The sequence below is a fragment of the Castor canadensis genome, chromosome 5 (genome assembly GCF_047511655.1).
Source record: "Castor canadensis chromosome 5, mCasCan1.hap1v2, whole genome shotgun sequence".
Taxonomy (NCBI): domain Eukaryota; kingdom Metazoa; phylum Chordata; class Mammalia; order Rodentia; family Castoridae; genus Castor; species Castor canadensis.
The window spans coordinates 12,163,036-12,182,121 of record NC_133390.1 but is presented as its reverse complement, the minus strand read 5'-3'; the positions used below and the strand labels follow the sequence as shown (position 1 = coordinate 12,182,121).

The window sequence follows — 19,086 nt, the reverse complement described above, 5'->3', positions numbered from 1 at the left end:
TCAGGATAATCTCTGCGGAGTAACTAAGATGTGACTCACCCAGGTTAAGTAGCAAGCCAATGTATTGGCTTAATCACTGAAAAAGCTGGGGTGACTGGATCTGCATGCTTAGATGGGGGAAGAAGGGCAGTACTGAGGTTTGAATTCATGGCTTTGCACTTGCTAGGCAGGCGCTCTACTGCTTGAGCCACAGCCCTCAATTGGTATCTTTGGGAATCCATTTCTCTCTGTTTTTCCCTTTTACAGCTTTTCTTTCCTCTTTGATGACCTCACTTTTGGGCAGACTTTCCCTCGTGGTGGCAAGATGGCTGCTGGGAGCCCTGGTCTTCCTTCCTCTTTGAAGAAGATAGTTTCTCTCTCTCTCTCTCTCTCTCAAAAGGCTCAATGAAATGACAGCATTAAGTCTCATTGACCTGCCAGGGCTCATATGCCCAACCATGAGCAATGACTGTGGCTATGTAAGCCACATAGTGGCTATGTGTGGGTCATTTGAACCCCCCCCCACCCCCCGCCAAACCTGGGGCATGGATGGGTCAGCCTCATTGGTAACACACTGAGATGAACTGAGGGCATTTCTTACAGAAAACCAAGAATTCTAACAGAGGAGAAACCGGAAGTGGAGGTGCCAAAGTTACAGAAGGCTTCTTGTAATATGTCAATCAATGAGTCTTAAGGGTTAGACAGATACAGTCATGGGCCTTGTTCATTGCATAATGTAGTTTTCGGATGAATTAATGTAGATAAAGTGCTTAGAGTACCTGAAAAAAGTGAGTGCTTGATAACTTGTGTGTTAGGTCAAGTTCCCTAGAAGAACAGCTCAGGCAAGGGACTCCTGTTCCAGTGACTTATCAGGGAAGCTCTGGGCGGGGAAAGCATTTCACTAAGCGAGACTGTGGTTTGAGCTGGAGACCCACTTCAGGCTGATCCCACAGGCCTTGCACCACAGAGTTGGCTTGATGTGGAGGCAAACAGGATGGCCTTTTGTCTGCCTTTGTCATGTGGCCACCAGCTGTGAGAGGGTCCTGCCAGCACCCAACAGGGCACCCCATTCTCCACATCACCTTATGCTCCTTGGGGGGATTGGCTGCACGTGCTAGGCCCCATACGAAGGGTGGGGAAGTCAGCACTAGCAAGAGTGCAGTCTCTGTTTAGTTAACTCTCCCCTGGGCATCCTGCTGCCCTCATCTCCTGGGGATGCAGGTAGGATGACACTGTGACCCTGGGCTCCAAGGCATGAGTCCCTTCTCCTTCACTCCTGAGCCTGCCTCTTTAAGGACACTGCAACTTGGTAAATAACACCTTCTTAGTTTTTGGCTTTTCTGCGTTAAGGGGTACATAGGACAGTCCACTTTAACTAGAATTTGTTGGCTGGCCTAGAAGTGAGGGGATCCTTTCTCAGACACCAGCTGAAAGGACTCAGAGCTTCTGTGAAGCTCATGAAACAGCAGGGGCTATCCTCCTCATCCGTGGGAATATGGTCCAGGATCCCCCCACACTGCCCCTCCCCCTGCAGTGAATGCCCAAAAGCTTGAATAGTACCAAATCCTATATAGACTTTGCGTTTTCCTGTACATACATATCTTCAATAAAGTTTTATTTATAAATTAGGCACAGTGAGAGAACCAGTGATGGAATAATTATAGCAATATAGTATAATAAAAGTTATGTGAATAGAGTCTGGCGCAGAGGTTACACAGGGAGTTAGGGACCCGATAGATGAGAACCATGGCTTGGATGTTGATTAAAAAAAAAAAAATCACATCCTTGCCCACAGGCACGAAAGGAATGACTTATGACATACATACCGCAGGGTCTTCTTCTTCTTCTTCCTCCTCCTCCTCCTCCTCCTCCTCCTCCTCCTCCTTCTTCCTTCTTCTTCTTCTTCTTCTTCTTCTTCTTCTTCTTCTTCTTCTTCTTCTTCTTCTTCTTCTTCTCCTCCTCCTCCTCCTCCTCCTCCTCCTCCTCCTCCTCCTCCTCCTCCTCCTTGTTCTTCCTCTTCCTCCTCCTCTTCCTCCTCCTCCTCCTTCTTCCCCTTCCTCTTCTCCTTCTTCCTCCTTCTCCTTCTTCTCTCTTTTTTTTTTTGTGGTACTGGGGTTTGAACTCATACTTGCTAGGCAGGTACTCTAGCCCTTGAGCCACTCCACCAGTCTTTTTATCTGTTCGGTATTTTTGAGATAGAGTCTCGCTTTCATTTTTCCCAGGTCTGGCTTTGAATCATGAGCCTCCTGATCTCTGCCTCCCTAGTAGCTAGGATTATAGGTGTGGGTCACCGTGCCTGGCCAGCAGGTTTTCTTGACAACATGCAGCCCCTGCACCTGGTGGAAAATGACAGGCCTGGTCTGACCATCCAAGGAAAAAACTCCCTGGCCAGTGTGTGGGAGGAGTTAATGACATAAAACCCAGTCTCCAAGAGTTAATGACACAACACCAGTTCCTAGGCAAATGCCTTCTGTTTTCCAAAAAAGGCCATCCTAATGTCCACAGATCCAAAGAAAATCTTCAAGTCTTGGGTCCCTCACTCATTCTTGGGTCTGCCTGCTCTCCCCCTCAAGAGTGTACTTTCACTTTGCTTTTCATTGATAAGTTTCCTGCTTTTCATTGACAAGTCTCCTCCTCTGTGTCTGTCCTTGAATTCTTTCTCTGACAAGACCAAGAACCTTCTGGTCCCCTGGATGAAACCGGATCTGGGAACATCCTCTCTCAAAATATCTTTTTGTTTATTTCTGACATTTTCCATTGACTGTTTTAGGATCTCAGATGACTATGGGTCACTGAAACCTGGAAAATTAAGCCACGGATAAGGGGCAATTGTTCTACATCACTGGTGGCTTTTATTCCCTCCTTACCTTTTCTTCACCTTTCTCACCATCTGGGCACTGGAGGCTGACTTCTGTGGATGCAGTTTTGCCTTCTCTATGACTTCTGCTGGATTTGACCAATCAGAGGCACAGAGAACAGATTTCGAGGTGGGAGGAGAGAGAGGCCAGTGTTTCTTCCTTGATGACCTTGCTGGTCATCGTCCTGGCTCCTCCTGCCAGCTCCAGCCCTAGCAGGACCAGTCATATTCTAACCGACACTGACCCCCACTGTGGCTCTGGCTCTGTAAGAAGATACTTTAGTAAATTCTTTCCAGAATTCCATTTGCATGTTCCTTGACTTTCTTGCTGGGATGCCAACTCTACAGACACCCAGAATTATGGCTACACAAGAAAGTTCTCCTCGTGGACATGGGTAGGAGAGGGTCATAGACTTGTTTTCTGATTTCTCTGCCTTACCTTAGTCACCAATGTGTTGCGATATTGTTGGGGTCAAGAAGACCCAGGGTAGAAAATGGAGCCTGTGCGTTTGGGAAGGGCCCTGTGCCCTCTCCATGGTTTCATTCTTGTCTCCATGTGCTGGGCACATTGGGAGGATGGTCTTTGAGGGCATGGTGAGTGTGAGGAGAAGTCTGTTAACATAGTAAATTCATCCAGTCCAGGGGCAAAGGTGGAATGACCCTTTTGTTTGTGGGTGAGAGGTCTTGGCTTAAAGCCACCACTGCAGAGAGCTTATGATCTAGAAAAGCTGGACAGACTGATTTGCCCACAGGATCAGCAAACATTTCATGTCCATGCCTTCTGCTGGGCTGTACTTAATACTTGCAAATATGCTGTCAGTTTCCTCCTGCTTTTTTTTGTTTTGGTGGGGTTTGAACTCAGGGCTTCATACTTGCAAAGCAGACACTATATTGCTTGAGCCACACCTCCAGTCCATTTTGCTCTGGTTCTTTTGGAGATGGGGTCTCATGAATTGTTTGCCCAGGTTGATCTGAAACCACGATTCTTCAGATCTCAGCTTCTCAAGTAGCTAGGATTACAGGTGTGGGCCACTGGCACCTGGGTCCTCCTACATTATTGAATTTTTGCTTGTCTACTTGTTTGTTTGAAACAGGGTCTCACTCTATAGCCCAGGCTGGCCTTGAACCTGTGATCCCCCTGCCTCTGCCTTACAGATATACACCATGATACTTTGCTCTTTTTATTTATTTATTTTGGTGTACTGGGATTTGAACTCAGGACCTCGCTCTTGCTAGGCAGGCTGTCTGCCACTTGAGCCACTCCTTTGGCCCTTTTTTTTTTTTAACTCAGGGCCTACATCTTGAACCACTCCACCAGCCCTTTTTTTGTGATGGGTTTTTTGAGATAGGGTCTCTCGAACTATTTGCCCCAAGGTGGCTTTGAACTGCAATCCTCCTGATCTCTGCCTCTTGAGTAGCTAGGATGACAGATGTGAGCCACCAGCACCAAGCTCATTTTTTTTTTTTTTAAGGATCAAATTAGCAGGTGCTGGTGGCTCACACCTGTCATCATAGCTACTCAGGAGGCAGAGATCAGGAGGATCGCAGTTCAAAGCCCGTCTAGGGAAATGGTTCATGAGACCCTATCTTGTAAAACACTCTACACACACACACACAAAAAGAAAAAAAATAGAGCTGGTGGAGTGGCTCAAGGTAAAGGTCCTGAGTTCAAGCCCCAGTACCTCAAAAAAAAAAAAATAAGGGCTGGGGGAGTGGCTCAAGTTTTGCAGCCACCTCCTCAGCTTAGATGACTCCATTGAGAATGGCCTTAGGGGAAGAAATTGGTGTTTTCCCCCCATCATTTGGATTTCAGTTTCAGATGTCAAAAATGATTGGTTTTGATGGAAAAGAAAGGGGAATGAAATCAGCGAAGGATTAGTTGGGTGTTTGTTGGCTCAGTGGATTCCCATCATGCCCATTTTGATTAATCTTCCATGTCAGCTTGGCCAGGCCATCGTACTCTATGCTGTTTGGTCAACCATCAATCCAGATGTTCCTATGAAGGTATTTTTTAGATGTGATTAGAATTCTTTTATTATTATTATTATTTTGTTTTTTCGTGGTACTAGGGTTTGAACCCAGGGTCTCATACTCGCTAGACAGGCACCTTACCGTTTGAACCACTTCACCAGCCCTTTATTGTGTTGGCTATTTTCAAGATAGGATCCCAAGAACTGTTTGCCTGGGCTGGCTTTGAACCTCGATTCTTCTGATCTCTGTCTCCTGAGTAGCTAAGATTTACAGCTGTGAGCCATCGGTGCCCAGCTTAGATGTGATTAATATTTAAATAGTAGTCTTTGAGTAAAGACAGTACCCTCCATAATGCTGGTGAGCCTCATCTAATCAGTTTACTGCTTTAAGAGAAAAGTCTGAAGTCCCTTGAAGAGGAATGGGTTCTGCCTTCAAATGCCTTCAGACTGTATCTGCAACCTCACACCTTCCCCGGCTCTCCAGCCTGTCACCTGTCCTGTAGATTTCAGACTTGTCAGCCCTACATCACGGTCACTCCAGCCAATCCCTTAAAATAAGTCTTCCTCCCTCCATTTCTCCCTTTCTTTCCCTCTCTCTCTCTCCCTCCCTCCCTCCCTCTCCAAATACACACACACACACACACACACACACACACACACACACACACACACCTATTTTGCAAATAAAAGCAGTAGCATTTGCTTTTTCAGGAACTCAATTTTAAAGAAAATGTAGAAAGCCAGAGATGTTGAGATAGGTAGTTCAATGGTAGAGTGAGAGTTGAGCAGGTTTAAGGTTCTGGGTTTGATTCCCCAGCACCATTAAAAAAGAAGGATATGTGTAAGACTGGAATTTAGTGTTGCCAAAATTGCTCTTACGAAACGTGGGCTCTAGTAAGCTCTGACACATGGGGCCGTCTGCACATCACATGTGGATGAGAGCTATATTGGCTATCAAAAAGCGTCCTTGCCCCTGCTCCAGAGATAAATGGCTTCCTTTCTGTGTGTTCGCTTCCAGTTGAACATCAGCTGAAGTAGTTGCTTGGGCATGGGCCTGGTGCTGTCAGAAATAAGTCCCTAACACAGTGAGTCACTCATGGGTGAGATGCTCACAGCGTGAGATGTACCTAGAGTCTTAGAGCTCTTTAGGGATATTTGATTCACCTCCCACCTTGCTCCAACTCCAAGGATGGGAATGACAGGCACAAATCTCCTTCATGATGCTAACTCATTCACTCTGTCTGTCTGTCTGTCTCTCTCTTTCTCTCTGTGTCCCCAACTATGGAGTTGATTTCATGTAAGTTGCATATAACCATTTGTTGGATGTCATTCTACTGTAAGAATGGTGGCCTAGGATGATGGAAAGATGTTGGAACCGCCTCAATTGCACTAAGAGGTCTCTTCATAACTGTCCCCAGAGGAATCATTAGTCATTTGAGTTTGGGTAGAAATGTAGGAGACCACTTTATTTTTGGCAAAAAATGACAACATATGTGGGAACCATGGGAAGTCTGTCTTACAAACTGAAGACTGGTCTGAGATACCATCAGTCTGAGTTCAAATGCTTCCAAAGAACAAAGAAAGTGAAAGAATTAAACTTTCATTGACCATAAACTCTGAAACTACATAAATTACTAAATAACCATGATTTATTTCTACTTTGATTTATTCTACTTTGTTTTCTTTTGAAAACTTGCTATGTAGCTCAGGCTGGCTTCAAACTTGTGACCCATCCCAGCCTTCTGAGTGCTGGGATTATAGGTGTAATTCTGGGTTACAGATTATGTTTATTGAGATTGAAAAGTAACTAAAATTTACTCTCAAAATTAACAGCCATCATATTTCTTTTCATGGCATTGGTAAAAAGACTTTTTGAATTGAGTTTATCTTGATCATAATATCCAGGGGATTTTATGGTACACATAATATGTGTGAGGTATCAAACACACACACAATATGATGTGCATATATTCATTGAGAAGAGGAAGCTTCACTCTTCTTAGCCTCCCTAATTTATGAGGCTAAAGAAATTTTAAAGTGTGGTTGTATGTGTACCTAAAAAGAATGAAAAATTTTGATGTGTCCTTTTTTTTTTTTTGAGATTTTTTTTTTTCAGTAGTTCTGCAGTAATCAGCAGAGGTCTAACTTCCTCTGGTGATGTTTAGATACAAATATAAAACTGTAGTAGGGTCCTAGTTGGACCCTAATTGGCTTTGGCTCTTGGTGTTCACACGCTTATTTGGTTCCTCTCTACCTCAAACCAGGGCTGATCTTTGTGGCCAATGGAATCCTGTGAAAGTGAAGGTGTGTGGTTTCCAAGGCTAGGTCATAAAAGGTCTTGCAGCTTCTGTTCTGTTTCTTGGGTCACTCAATATGGAAGCCAGCTGCCATATTGTGTAGTCACTCAAGTAGCCCCATGAAGAGGTAGGTTCAAGTAGAGGGGCCCCATGTTAACAGCCAGCTCCAACTTGCCAGCCACATAAGTGAGAATCCAAAGAATGGATTCTCCATGCCCCAGTCAACCCACCTCCCCCAATGTCTGACTACAGCTCACCAGACACCTGGGGCCAAATCTGCCCAGCCAACCCACTCTCGAAATTCTGAGCCATAAAAACCATGACAGATAAAAATGATTCTTGCTATTTTAAGCCACTATGAGGTGATTTGTTTTCAGCAATAACTAATTAATGCAGAAATATTATCAATCGTGATTTTGTGTGTGTGTTTTTTTAAATCACTATTGTGATGGTAAAATGGTTAAACTAATTATGCCTGACATCCATTTTCATGGTCTATAATTGATACACTTATTTCACCTCATATTCTATAGTCGTCCTACTACCTAAATGGATTTTTACATTTGAAAGGTAAGTAAACCTATAAATATATCTTTCAGTCCAAGATCTGAACTTGGATAGGATAAACATTTGAAGATATAAAATGTTCAATCTATGATCAAGAATGAACATGTTTGGGGTTTTTTTTTGTTGTTTTTTTTTTGGTGGGACTGGGTTTGAACTCAGGGCCTTGCACTTGCAAGGCAGGCACACTCAGTGTATTGAGCCACTTCTAGTCTTGAGACACCCTTCCAGTCGATTTTGCTCTGGTTATTTTGGAAATGGAGTCTTTTGACCTATTTGCCTGGGTTGGCCTTGAACCATGATCCTACTGATCTCAGCCTCCCAAGTAGTCAGGATTACAGGCCTGAACCATGGGTGTCCAGAGAGAAAAAGCATCTTTTTAAATCTAAAGAAATACACAATAATTTCTTACCTGCTATGGGTAAAAAGTTGTGCTGTCAAACAAAAGTGAATAACATGTTATTCTCTTTGAGGACTAGAGTCCAGTAGGGAAGTTAAAGAATGGGTAGTACACAAAATTTGTGTAAACTGCATTCCCAACTATACAAAAACCAGACATCTTTAAGAAAGACCAAGCTCAAAGACTTTGGGAAGAGTGCATGAGATGAGCCTTCAAGAGAAAGTAAGGTAATTATCAAAGACCAGAAATATCTTGTCAAAATATAATAAGGGGCTCCCAAATTGGAGCATCAAAAAGAACAACGGGCTGGGTACCATGGCTCACACCTATAATTCTAGCTACTTGGGAGGTGGAGATCAGGAGTATTTCAGTTCAAGGCCAGCCAGGGCAAAAATTTCACAAGACCTCATCTCAACCAATGACTGGGAGCAGTGGCTATTATCCCAGCTACATGATTAATGTAGAAATATTATCAATCATGATTTTGTGTGTTTTTTTTAAGGACATTAAGCAAGACCCTATCTCAAAAATAACCAAGACAAAAAAGGCTAGGGAGCATGGCTCAAGTGGCAGAATGCCTGCCTAGCAAGTGCAAGGTTCTGAGTTCAAACCCTAATACTGCCAAAACAAAACAACTCAAAATCTATTTTTGGATGACTGGATAAACAATATATGGCATATACATAAAATAGGAATTATTCAGCCTTAAAAAGAAAATTCTAGCCAGTTGCCAGTGGCTCATGCCTGTAATCCTAGCTACTCAGGAAGCAGAGATAAGAAGGATTGCAGTTTAAAACCAGCCCATGGAAATTGTTTTCGAGACCCTATCTTGAAAACACCCAACACAAAACAGTGCTGGTGGAGTGGCTCAAGTGGTAGACTGCCTGCCTAGCAAAGTTCAAACCTTAGTACCTCCAAAAAAAAAAAAAAAGAAATTCTGACACAGATAACAACAATGATAAATCTTGAAGACATTATATTAAGTGAAACAAGCCATCATAAAAAGACAATTCCACTTAAATGAGGTACCAGGAGTAATGAAATCCTTAGAAGAATGGTGGTTGCCAGGGCTGAGGAGAATTAAAAGGGTGTTATCAATTAATGGACACAGCATTTCAGTTTGTGAAGATGAAAAAGTTCCGGGATGGATGGTGGTGATGGCTAAACCACAATGTGAAAACTTTATGGCACTGAACTAGACATTGAAAAATAGTTAAAATGGTAACTGTATGGTATGACTATTTACCACATAGGAAAAGAGTCCTTGGAAATCCTACTCACAGACAGGAAAGATATTTTAGTTTAATAAATGCCCCTAAGTGGGGGAAGAATAATGATGACAGTTGTTTGGAATACGTGGATTACGAACCAAAGGAAAACATGAGTGGGTGAAAAGGTCTGTGAGGTCCACCCACTTCCACTGGAGGTACAGAGGGAATGGAATCTCTGAGAAGTTGTGGAATGAGCAGCAGGTGGGTGTGAGGAGAGCTGCCCAAGCAGAGCAAACAGCGAGGGGAAGCAGCTAGGTGAGCTCAAGATGACTGTGGGGAGGAGCAGCATGAAGGCCACCTGACTAGAAGCAAGATAGGACGGAGTGTAAGAGGTGGGACAGAGTGGCCGGCAGGCAGGAGGGAGGTGTAAAATGGGGGTTCCTATAGCTTCTTTGACAGCTGTGGACTTCCTGTTCAGTGAGGCATGATCGGCACTGAGGCTGTAGAACAGAAAAGAGGTGTTACAAATTTTAAAAATGGAAGTAACAGCAGAGAGGGTGGGGAGGGGATCAAACTCTGAAGCATAGCCCTGAGTGTGGAATCAGGTTCAGCAGGTTTGGAGGGAAGTGGCTCAGAACAAAGAGAAATTAAGTGTGTGCCCCATTGAGCAGCAAGGTCACTTCTCTACGGGGACACAAGGGAGACTCAGGAGAAGGCCATCAGGTGGCAGAGTATTGTACAACCTTGCCTAGCTTGTGCAAGGCCCAGGGTTCGACCCTCAGCATCAGTGGTGGGAGGGGAGAGCAACAGCTGAGGCAGCAACCCGGCTGGCAACACCTTTGCTTCCTGACTGTTGAGAAGTGAGCCCTTGCTCTGTCACGCACTCCCCACCAGAATGTGCTGCCTCGCCACAGGTCCAAAAGCAACAGGCCATGGAACAAAACCTCCAAAACTGGAACCAAAGAGAACCTTTTCTCTTGTGAGCTGATTATCTCAGATATCTGCTGTAACCATGGAAAACTGACTAACACAAACAGTTCAAGAAAAATTCTGCATCACACAGATGTACAACTGGTGGGGTCCTTCACTTACTACAGCATACTAAGGACGCCAGGCTGAAGACCCAATGCCCAGGGTTCTAACTCTGAGACTGCCAGTTGTTTTCTTCTAATCTGAGCCTAAGTTTCTGTACTCTAATGTAGGGATTTGCGTTGATTCATCTGATAGTGATTTGTTTGGACTCGGGGTCTCATATTTGCGAAGCTGATGTGCTACCACTTGAGCCACAGCGCCAGTCCTTTTTTTCATGTCCTCTCTCATGAACTGTTTGCCCCTGCTTGCTTTGAACTTCGATCTTCCTGATCTCTGCCTCCTGCATAGCTAGGACTACAGGCGTGAGACACTGGTGCCCCCCTAGACACTGATTTCTTCACCACGTGCAAAGTTCCAGCTCTGGGTTGAGCACTGATAGGATGAAACTGTCTGAGGAACTTTGAATCAGTGGAAAGACAAGCCATGAGCCCCACATTACCTGTACCAGTCAGGCACAGGTCCGGGATAGGAAGGCACCAAGGCAACAAAGAAGGAAGGAAAAATGTAGCCTGGGGAGCAGGGAAGGTTTTACAAAAGACCAGGTCTCACTGGGCACTGGTGGCTCACTCCTGTAATCCTAGCTACTCAGGAGGCGGACAGCAGTAGGATCTCTGTTTGAAGCCAGCCTGTGCAAATAGTTCCTGACACCCTATCTTGAAAATACCTAACCCCAAAAGGTCTGGTGGAGTGGCTCAAGTTGTAGGCCCTGAGTTCAAGCCCCAGTACCGGAAAGAAAAAAAAGAAAGAAAGAGAGAAAGAGAGAAAAAAAGAGAGAAAGAGAGAGAGAGAGAAAGAGAGAGATAGAGAAAGAGAAAGGGAGAGAGAGAAAGAACGAAAAAGAGAGAGAAAGAAAGAAAAAGAAGAGAGAGAGAGAAAGAGAGAAAGAGAGAGAGAGAGAAAGAAAGAAAGAAAGAAAGAAAGAAAGAAAAAGAAAGAAAGAAAGAAAGAAAGAAAGACTAGGTCTCAAACAGCAGTGAGTTTTCTTTGTAAGCAGAAGAAAGAGTGCAACACTCCAGAACGGGGAGCAATAGAGCAAAGAGGCACGAAGTGAGGCTGAGCAGGTGTGTCATCTAGCACACCTGGAGAGTGGCAGGTAAGGCACACAGCTGCACACCACGCCAAACCTTGAAAGAATTCCATTTATCCTGGAGCCAAGGAGGGAATCCAGAAGATGATTCTGGAAAAGCAGGGGAACTGGAAGCTGGTGCCAGTGAGTTACACCTGTAATTGTAGACACTTGGCCAGCCCCGGCCAAAACAGAAAAAAAGTTTGTGAGACCCCATATGAATGGAAAAAAGCTGGGTGTGGTGGCGTGTACTGACATCACAGCACCTTCAAGAAGCATAAAAGGGGAGCATCACGTCAAGGGAGGACCAGGCAAAAAGTGACACCCCCCCAATCTCCAAGACAACCAGAGCAAATAGGGGTGGAAGTGTAGGGTAGAGTGTCTGCCTCACAGGGAGGAAGTCCTGAGTTCAAACTCCAATACCACCCACCTCCCCCCAAAATTAAAAAAAAAAACAAACCAGAATGGAATCTGGCCCTAAGGCTCTGACTTTCCCACCTTGTAGACTGGCAAGACAGAAATGACAACTGATTCAGGAACTCTTGCCAGCTTCAAGAAATCCTGGAACAGCAGCTCTCAACCTGCGCAGATCGCTGCTCACACAGGTCCACCAGGCCAGAGTGGTCTCCTCCATGGCCTGCTGTCACCTTAGCCACCAACTAAGCCATGCGGACTAAGAGCTTAAATCAAAGATCTGCATGGACAGGCTATTAAACATAGCCCAAGGCAACAGTGAACTTGAACACGAGGTCAAAATCAGCAGCAAGTTCTATGATCCATTGCTGATGTCAGACAAGCTCTAGGGACAAATTTCTTTTCCACGGCCAGCCTGGCTCTGTGAGGCTATCATCAGGTGAATATGTTTGCCAGGGCGAATTGATACTTTGAAATCAGCTCGTGCAGCAGGGGCCTACCACCTGCTGTCCACCTACAAGCATTTGAGGTGGATGATGGAGACGGCACCATGCTGGTGACCAGGTCCTGGCAGATGTCTGCACTTCATGGCTTCATGGTTGCCACAGTTCTCCCAGGGTGAACATCTCTGGACACGTGGGCACTACTCAGGGGATGGTGATCACTGCCCATCAGGCAGCTTGTAGCTCTTCTCCAAGGAGAAGGACACAGAGCAGTGGCCATCTGCTGCTCCAAGGGCAGGACAATGTATTGAGGCTTCTTCTGTGTCACACAAGCTCCTGCATGGCCGAAGTGCAGCTGCAGCCGTGTTTCCTCAGGCTCTTCCTGAGGTGGTCTGTCAGGTCCGGGCCAGCCAAGGCCAGATGCAAGATGGCATGGGGGAGGGTGTAGCTCTCATAGATGAGGACCTTATGTGTGACCTGGTCACCAAAACCCATGATGATGCCAGTGATGTGCCTGAAGGTGTACAGGTTCTGCATGGCCTGGATGACCACGTACAAGGCTGGGATGTTTAAGGTCTCAAACTTGATCTGAGTCATCCTCTCTCTGGTGGCTTTGGTCAGCAGCACCAGGTATTCCTTGTTGTAGAATGTGTGGGGCCAGATCTTCACCAACTGTCACTACGGTTGGCGACAATTCCACACTCCACGGGGCACTTCAGGGTCAGGATGCAGTGCTTTTTCTGGGCCTCGTTGCCCATGTAGCAGTATTTCTGGTCCATGCCCATTAACACACCCTGGTGCCAGGGGTACCCGATGACGGGGGGGGGGGGGGACACGGCGCTGGAGGGTGTCGTCACCAACAAATCCAGCTTTGCACCTGCTCCAGCCTTTGTCAATGACAAGTGCAGCAATTTCTTCTTCTTCCATTGTGACGGGCAGAGGACTAGACAGTAAGCAGCATGATGACAGAGTGGGGCCGGAGGTGGCAAGTGAGCTGTACTGCATTAAAAGCTATTCACCTACAAAGGAACGCTTGGGTTGTGTCCACCTTTTGGCTATTGGGAATGTGAATATGGATGTGCATTTGATCCCTTTGTTTACAGAACCAAAGTAAAATTACTGGATTACATGATCCTGTCATAATTCTATTTTTTTTTTTTTGATGATTACTGCGGTTTGAACCCAGGGCCTCATACTTGCTAGGCAGGTGCTCTACCACTTGAGTCACCCCTCCAACTTCTATATTTATTTATTTATTTATTTTATTTATGGTAGCAATGGGATTTGAACTCAGGGCCTCACACTTTCTAGGCAGGCACTTTAACTGCTTGAGCCAATCACCAGCCCTTTTTTTGTGATTTTTTTTTTTTTTTAAATATAGAGTCTCTCGACTATTTGCCTGAGGCTGGCTTCTAACCATGATTCTCCTGATTTCTGCCTCCCAGGTAGCTAGGATTACAGGAGTGAACCACAGGTGCCCAGCCAACTCCTATTTTAAATTTTTTAAGGAACTGCTGTATGATAAATAACCTGGGGACATTGCTAAAGATTGCTGCAAATATCTTTTTCACCAACAAACTTCAACCCAGTGGCTTTAGTGTCCCTTGGTGGTTCTAGCCCACTTGATGAGGGTCATGATGGGTGAAAGTGGTGATGTGGTTGTCTGGCTGCCTTGGTCCTTCCACCTTTATTGTTTGGCATTTTACTTTCTCTTGTAGTGAAAGAAAAGTTTTACTGCTGGGTGCTGGTGGCTCAGCCTATAATCCTAGCTACTCAGGAGGCAGAGATCAGGAAGATCAAGGATGGAAACCAGCCCGGGCAAATAGTTTGCGAGACCCTGTCTCAAAAAAAATCCATCACAAAAAAAAGCTGGTGGAGTGGCTCAAGGTGTAAGCCCTGAGTTTAACCACCTTATTTTTTTCTTTTTCTTTCCCTACCTTCCCTCCTTTTCTTTCTGTGGTGGTACTGGGGACCAACCCAGGCCCTTATACATGCAAGGCAGATGCTCCACCATTGAGCCATGCCCATACCCAATCCTTGCTCTCTCTTCCTATTTCTTTGTTCCTTGCTGTCACTCTCATTCTGGACTCCTTTTTACTCAATGTGTTATTACACATTTTGCCATTTTGATGAATTGTTTCTTCTTCAAACATACTCTTGATATCACTCAGTATCAGTTCACAGATATCATTTTGTTGGGTTTTTTTAATAGTGACATGATATTCTATTGTGGAGACATGCCAAAGTTTATTTCATTTTTCCCATATACACATGTGGTTTTAATATTTTCAGTTATAAATTTTATGTATATAGTTATTTATTCCAGAATAATTTCTATTTTTATATCTGTATTATCTATCTATCTATCTATATATTTATCTATCTATGTAATTCAAGATAATTACCCAGAATTGAGATGTCTACTTTCTACTTTTGTCAGAAATTGCTCAATTTCCCCCTACAGGGGTTATACCATTTTGTATTCTCACAGACTCACCACAGAGTGGTTTGTCAAGATTTTAAGTTTTTGCCATTCTAATGGGTGACAGGTACACTGTAATTTAATATTTATACATATAATAGGAGAAACACAATAATACTTTCATTCTTCCACCATTTGAGTGGTTCCTGAGGTCTTAATTCAGAAAGAAGGCTCCTTCTGGCCTACAGGTACTTATCCTTCAGACCCAAGCCCCCTTTCCTCCCTCTAGATACAGAAGTGGTTAGTCAGACTGTAGAAATGGGGTAGTCATGGTCATTGTCATCAACGTGCCTGCAAATGAGAGTGCACTTAGTGCACTACGCCAAATGATGCCACTTGCACAGCCCTTCCACTTCCATCTCGACCCCGCAGTGCCGGCTCCAGTGGACACACCTCACCCTCTCTACTGAGTAGGGAGATTCAGAGACACACAGTGACTTATCCAGCATGTAAGTGGAGAATCCAAGGCTAGAGACCACATGGTCAGAATTCCAGTCCATGATTATAAAGTTAAGGAATAGTCCCCAAGACCATTCTCATTTCTGATACCAACTGCAAATTCAGGGGTCTTCCCAACCACCTTCAAGTTCAACAATTCAATAGAAAGATTCACAGAGCTTGATGTCAGCGATTATACTCACAGTTTCAGTTTTTTTTACAACCAGAGGACAAAGATTGGCATTAGCCAAGAGAACACACAGGGTGGAGAACAGGAGAGTGCCACACAGCTCACGGCTGTCCTTTGCTAGCAGAACCTTAGACAACATCAAATTCTTCTAGAAACCCCGTGTGACAGTAAGCACAGTGCGTTGCCAGCCAAGAAAGCTCACTGGCGTCCAGAGTTTTGGTGGTTCGTGGACGTGGCTGGCTGTGTCCTTAGCCTTTAGTCCCTTCGGGGAGCTGGTATGAGCCTAAAATCTGCCACCACAAATCACACTGTCAGGTCACCTGGCATGACCCAGGCCTTTTGGTAAAACAAAGCACTGGCATCAGGCAGGACATTCTAAGAGTTTAGAGACCTACCTCCCAGAGGCTAAGGACAAAGGCCATCTTTCTCTTTGGGCTTCAGGTTGCACAATTCTTTCCTTTCACTCAACTGATGTTAAGTGGCAGTGTCCTGCTGGCCATCACAGAGGAACAGCTTGGTCACAAGACTGGGAGGAAGGACCACCCTATCTGATTGCAAACTATGACAGGGAAATTTAGAAATAGAGCATTCCAGAAGGGGAAGAAGAGGCACAGAGGAGTGTACGAATAAATTTAATGACATGTGTGCAAGAAAAAGCACAATGGATCCTGATTACTACAAGGTCATATTCACTATTTTTCTTCACTCTTCAAACGTGGAAGAACAGTGCCAGTCGTTTGCCCACTCTTTGCTTGAGTCAGATCCCTGCTGGCCTCGCCATTGTTCTCTGATTGACTGCCTTGGAGACACTAGGTGGCACTAGCTTTCCATTCAGGTGACAAATAATGTTTTGTTTTGTTTTTAAAAAAACAGGACTCATAAAGATTAACCAACCTCTTTCTTCTACCAAATTACTTTTCCCAGGGAGGTAAGGTTACAATAAATGATAAGCTTGCCATTTATGCAGTAGGTGTAACTTCACTGCTGTATTTGCTTTTTTATCTTAGCTGTAGGATTGTTGTTGGCAGTTGGAATAGCATTCCAGCTGCGTTAGGACAAAGTTCAGCAGGGAGGAAGCCAAGGTGTGCCATTTAGGGGTGCAGGAGGGGAAAGGAAGACAAATACAGAGTGGTATTTCTTCCTGCAAACCCCACAGAGTGCTGTCAGCAAGGCCTGAGGGAGAGGAGGGTTGGGTGGGTGAACAGGTCCTGGAAGCAGAGGGTGGGTACTTGGGGGAGTACGAAGAGCTGGAGGAGTTGGGAATGAGAAGAGTGGAGCTCTTCACTTTGCTCTCTAGAGCTTGCTCCAGACACACGGGGCTGTCTTCAAGGAGAAGGGAGACATTTCTCTTCCCACTAGCTCCTGAGTCCATCGCAGCTGCCCTTTCTGAGGTCTTTCATTCTCTTTCAGCCTCTCTTGGAAAGTTTTGAAGTTTGGATCTAGAATGTGCCCCAAAGGCTCAAGTGTTAGGGCTTGGTCTCCAGCTGCTTGTGCTATTGGGATGGGCGGAAAAGGAAGTGAGGCCTAGCTGGAGGAAGTAGTTCACTGGGGGCATGACTTTCAACGGTAGAATTTGTTCCCTGTATTTCTTCTCCCTCTCCCTTTTCCTGTCCCTCTCCTCCTCCCTCTCTCTCTCTCACACCACACACACAAACACGCACCCTTCCCTTCTTTCTCACCATGAGGCAAGCAGCTTTGTTACACTGTGGGGTCTCTGCCATGATGTTTGGTCTTGTCTCAGGCCCTAAGTAATGGGGCCAGGGGACTGTGGACTGAAACCTTTGAAATCATGAGCCAACATAACTCTTTCCTCCTGTTAAGCTGTTTTTCTCAAGTGTTTTGCCACAGCTACAGAAGGTTGACTGGCACAGAAAAGAAGCTGGGACTTATTTCTCTATGCTGTGGACAAAGGCTAATTAAGCCCCCAACCCAAAACTCAGGTTACCAAAGTTGAGGAGTCTTATTTTAGGCATAAATATAAGATAAAGAGAAGCATGTCTGGACTGATGACAGAAGAGACAAATCAACTCATCTGAAGATGGCCGTGCTCACAGTGTGGTAAAACAGAGTGTCCGATGGAGAATGCCTGGGTGGGCATTTTCAGTTTGGTCAGGAATGTTCTCTTTCAGAAGGTGGCATTTACATGAAGACCCGAGAGACAGGAATGAGCCAGTAAACACTGAGCTTCTGTAGGGAAAGAAAACAGAAAAATCCTTTGAATTTGTTACCAAATCAAGTCCGTTTTGTCCGCCACCCAGTGTGTCAGTCGCTGAGACAATGAGTTTTGCAAAAGAGAAAAAATTTATCCACAAAGTGGCCAAGTGTGGAAATGTGAGACTGAGTCCCAAATCTGCCTCCCCAAGGGTAGGCTGGGGACACTTTTGGGACAAAGAGTCAGGATGACTTAGGAGAGGGGAAGGGAGATGGGTGATGTAACTGGCAGTCTGCACGCGTGCAATCCAGCTTTATGGATTTCATGGGATCCATGTTCAGAAATTGGCAGTGTTAGCATGATCTGATGGTGGAGTTTCCGCCCTCCAGCATTAAACAGTCACCCGTTAGACACATGTGCAGGCTCAAGTGCAGAGACAGTGGCTTCTATAAAAATAGACTTCAAGTTCCTGAAAAGTAATACTATTATCATCATAACCCATGTGACAGGGCCAAGTGTGGTAGCTCATACCTGTAATCTTAGCTACTTAGGAGACAGAAATCAGGATTGTGACTCAAGGCCAGCCTGGGCAAGAAGTTATCGAGACCCAGCTCAATAATAAGCTGGCATGGTGGTCATGACCTCAGCTACATAGGAGGTCGAAGGTAGAAAGACTGTGGTCGGAGGCCAGCCTGAGCAAAAACACAAAGCTGAGTTTGGCTTACTTCACGAAGCATGATGATTTCCAGTTCCAGCCACTTTCCTGATGTGTGTGTGTGTGTGTGTGTGTGTGTGTGTGTGTGTACCGTATTTTCTTTATTCATCAACTGATGGGCACCTAGGCTGATCTCAGTTTACCCATTGTGAACAGTGCTGCTGTAAGCAGGGGTGTGCCGGTGCCTCCAATGGATGCAGACTTGCGTTCCTTCAGATGTATGCCGGGAATGGTATCGCTGGATTACATGGTAGCATGATTTGTAGTTTCTTGAGGAATCTCCATTCTGATATCCATTCCCACCAACAGTGCATAAGGCCCCTCACCCCCATCCTAGCCAACATTTCCTGTTATTTTCTCAGTGATCACCACTCTGCCTGAGGTGAGATGGAATGGAATCTCCGTGTTGTTTTGTTTGGCATTTCCTTTATTGGCGAGGATGCTGAGCATCTCTTCATGTACTTCTTGCGTATTTGTACTTCTTCTGAGGACTGTCTGTTCAGTTCATTTGTCCATCCATGAATTAGATTGTTCCCTCTTTTAGTGTTTAACTTTTGGAGCTCTTTATATATTTTGCATAGTAATACTTTATCCAATGAATAACTGGCAAAGATTTTCTGGCATTCTGTGGGTCGTTTCTTGATTCTCAAAAATGCCAAGAACTGTATTTGAAAGATAACGAAAGCAAAACAGGGTTGCAGGGGCCTGGTCAAGTGGTAGAGCACCTGCCTAGCAAGCTGGAAGCCCTGAGTTCAAGCCCCAGGACCACCAAAATAAATAAATAACTCACATGTTAGAGATGTTATGTACAGCAAA

General features: G+C 44.9%; 1 pseudogene; it reads right to left on the bottom strand.

Moving 5' to 3' along the window:
• Positions 1 to 11,288: 11,288 nt before the first annotated feature.
• Positions 11,289 to 19,086, bottom strand: part of LOC141423204 (actin, cytoplasmic type 8-like) — a 36,786-nt pseudogene continuing 28,988 nt past the window's right edge.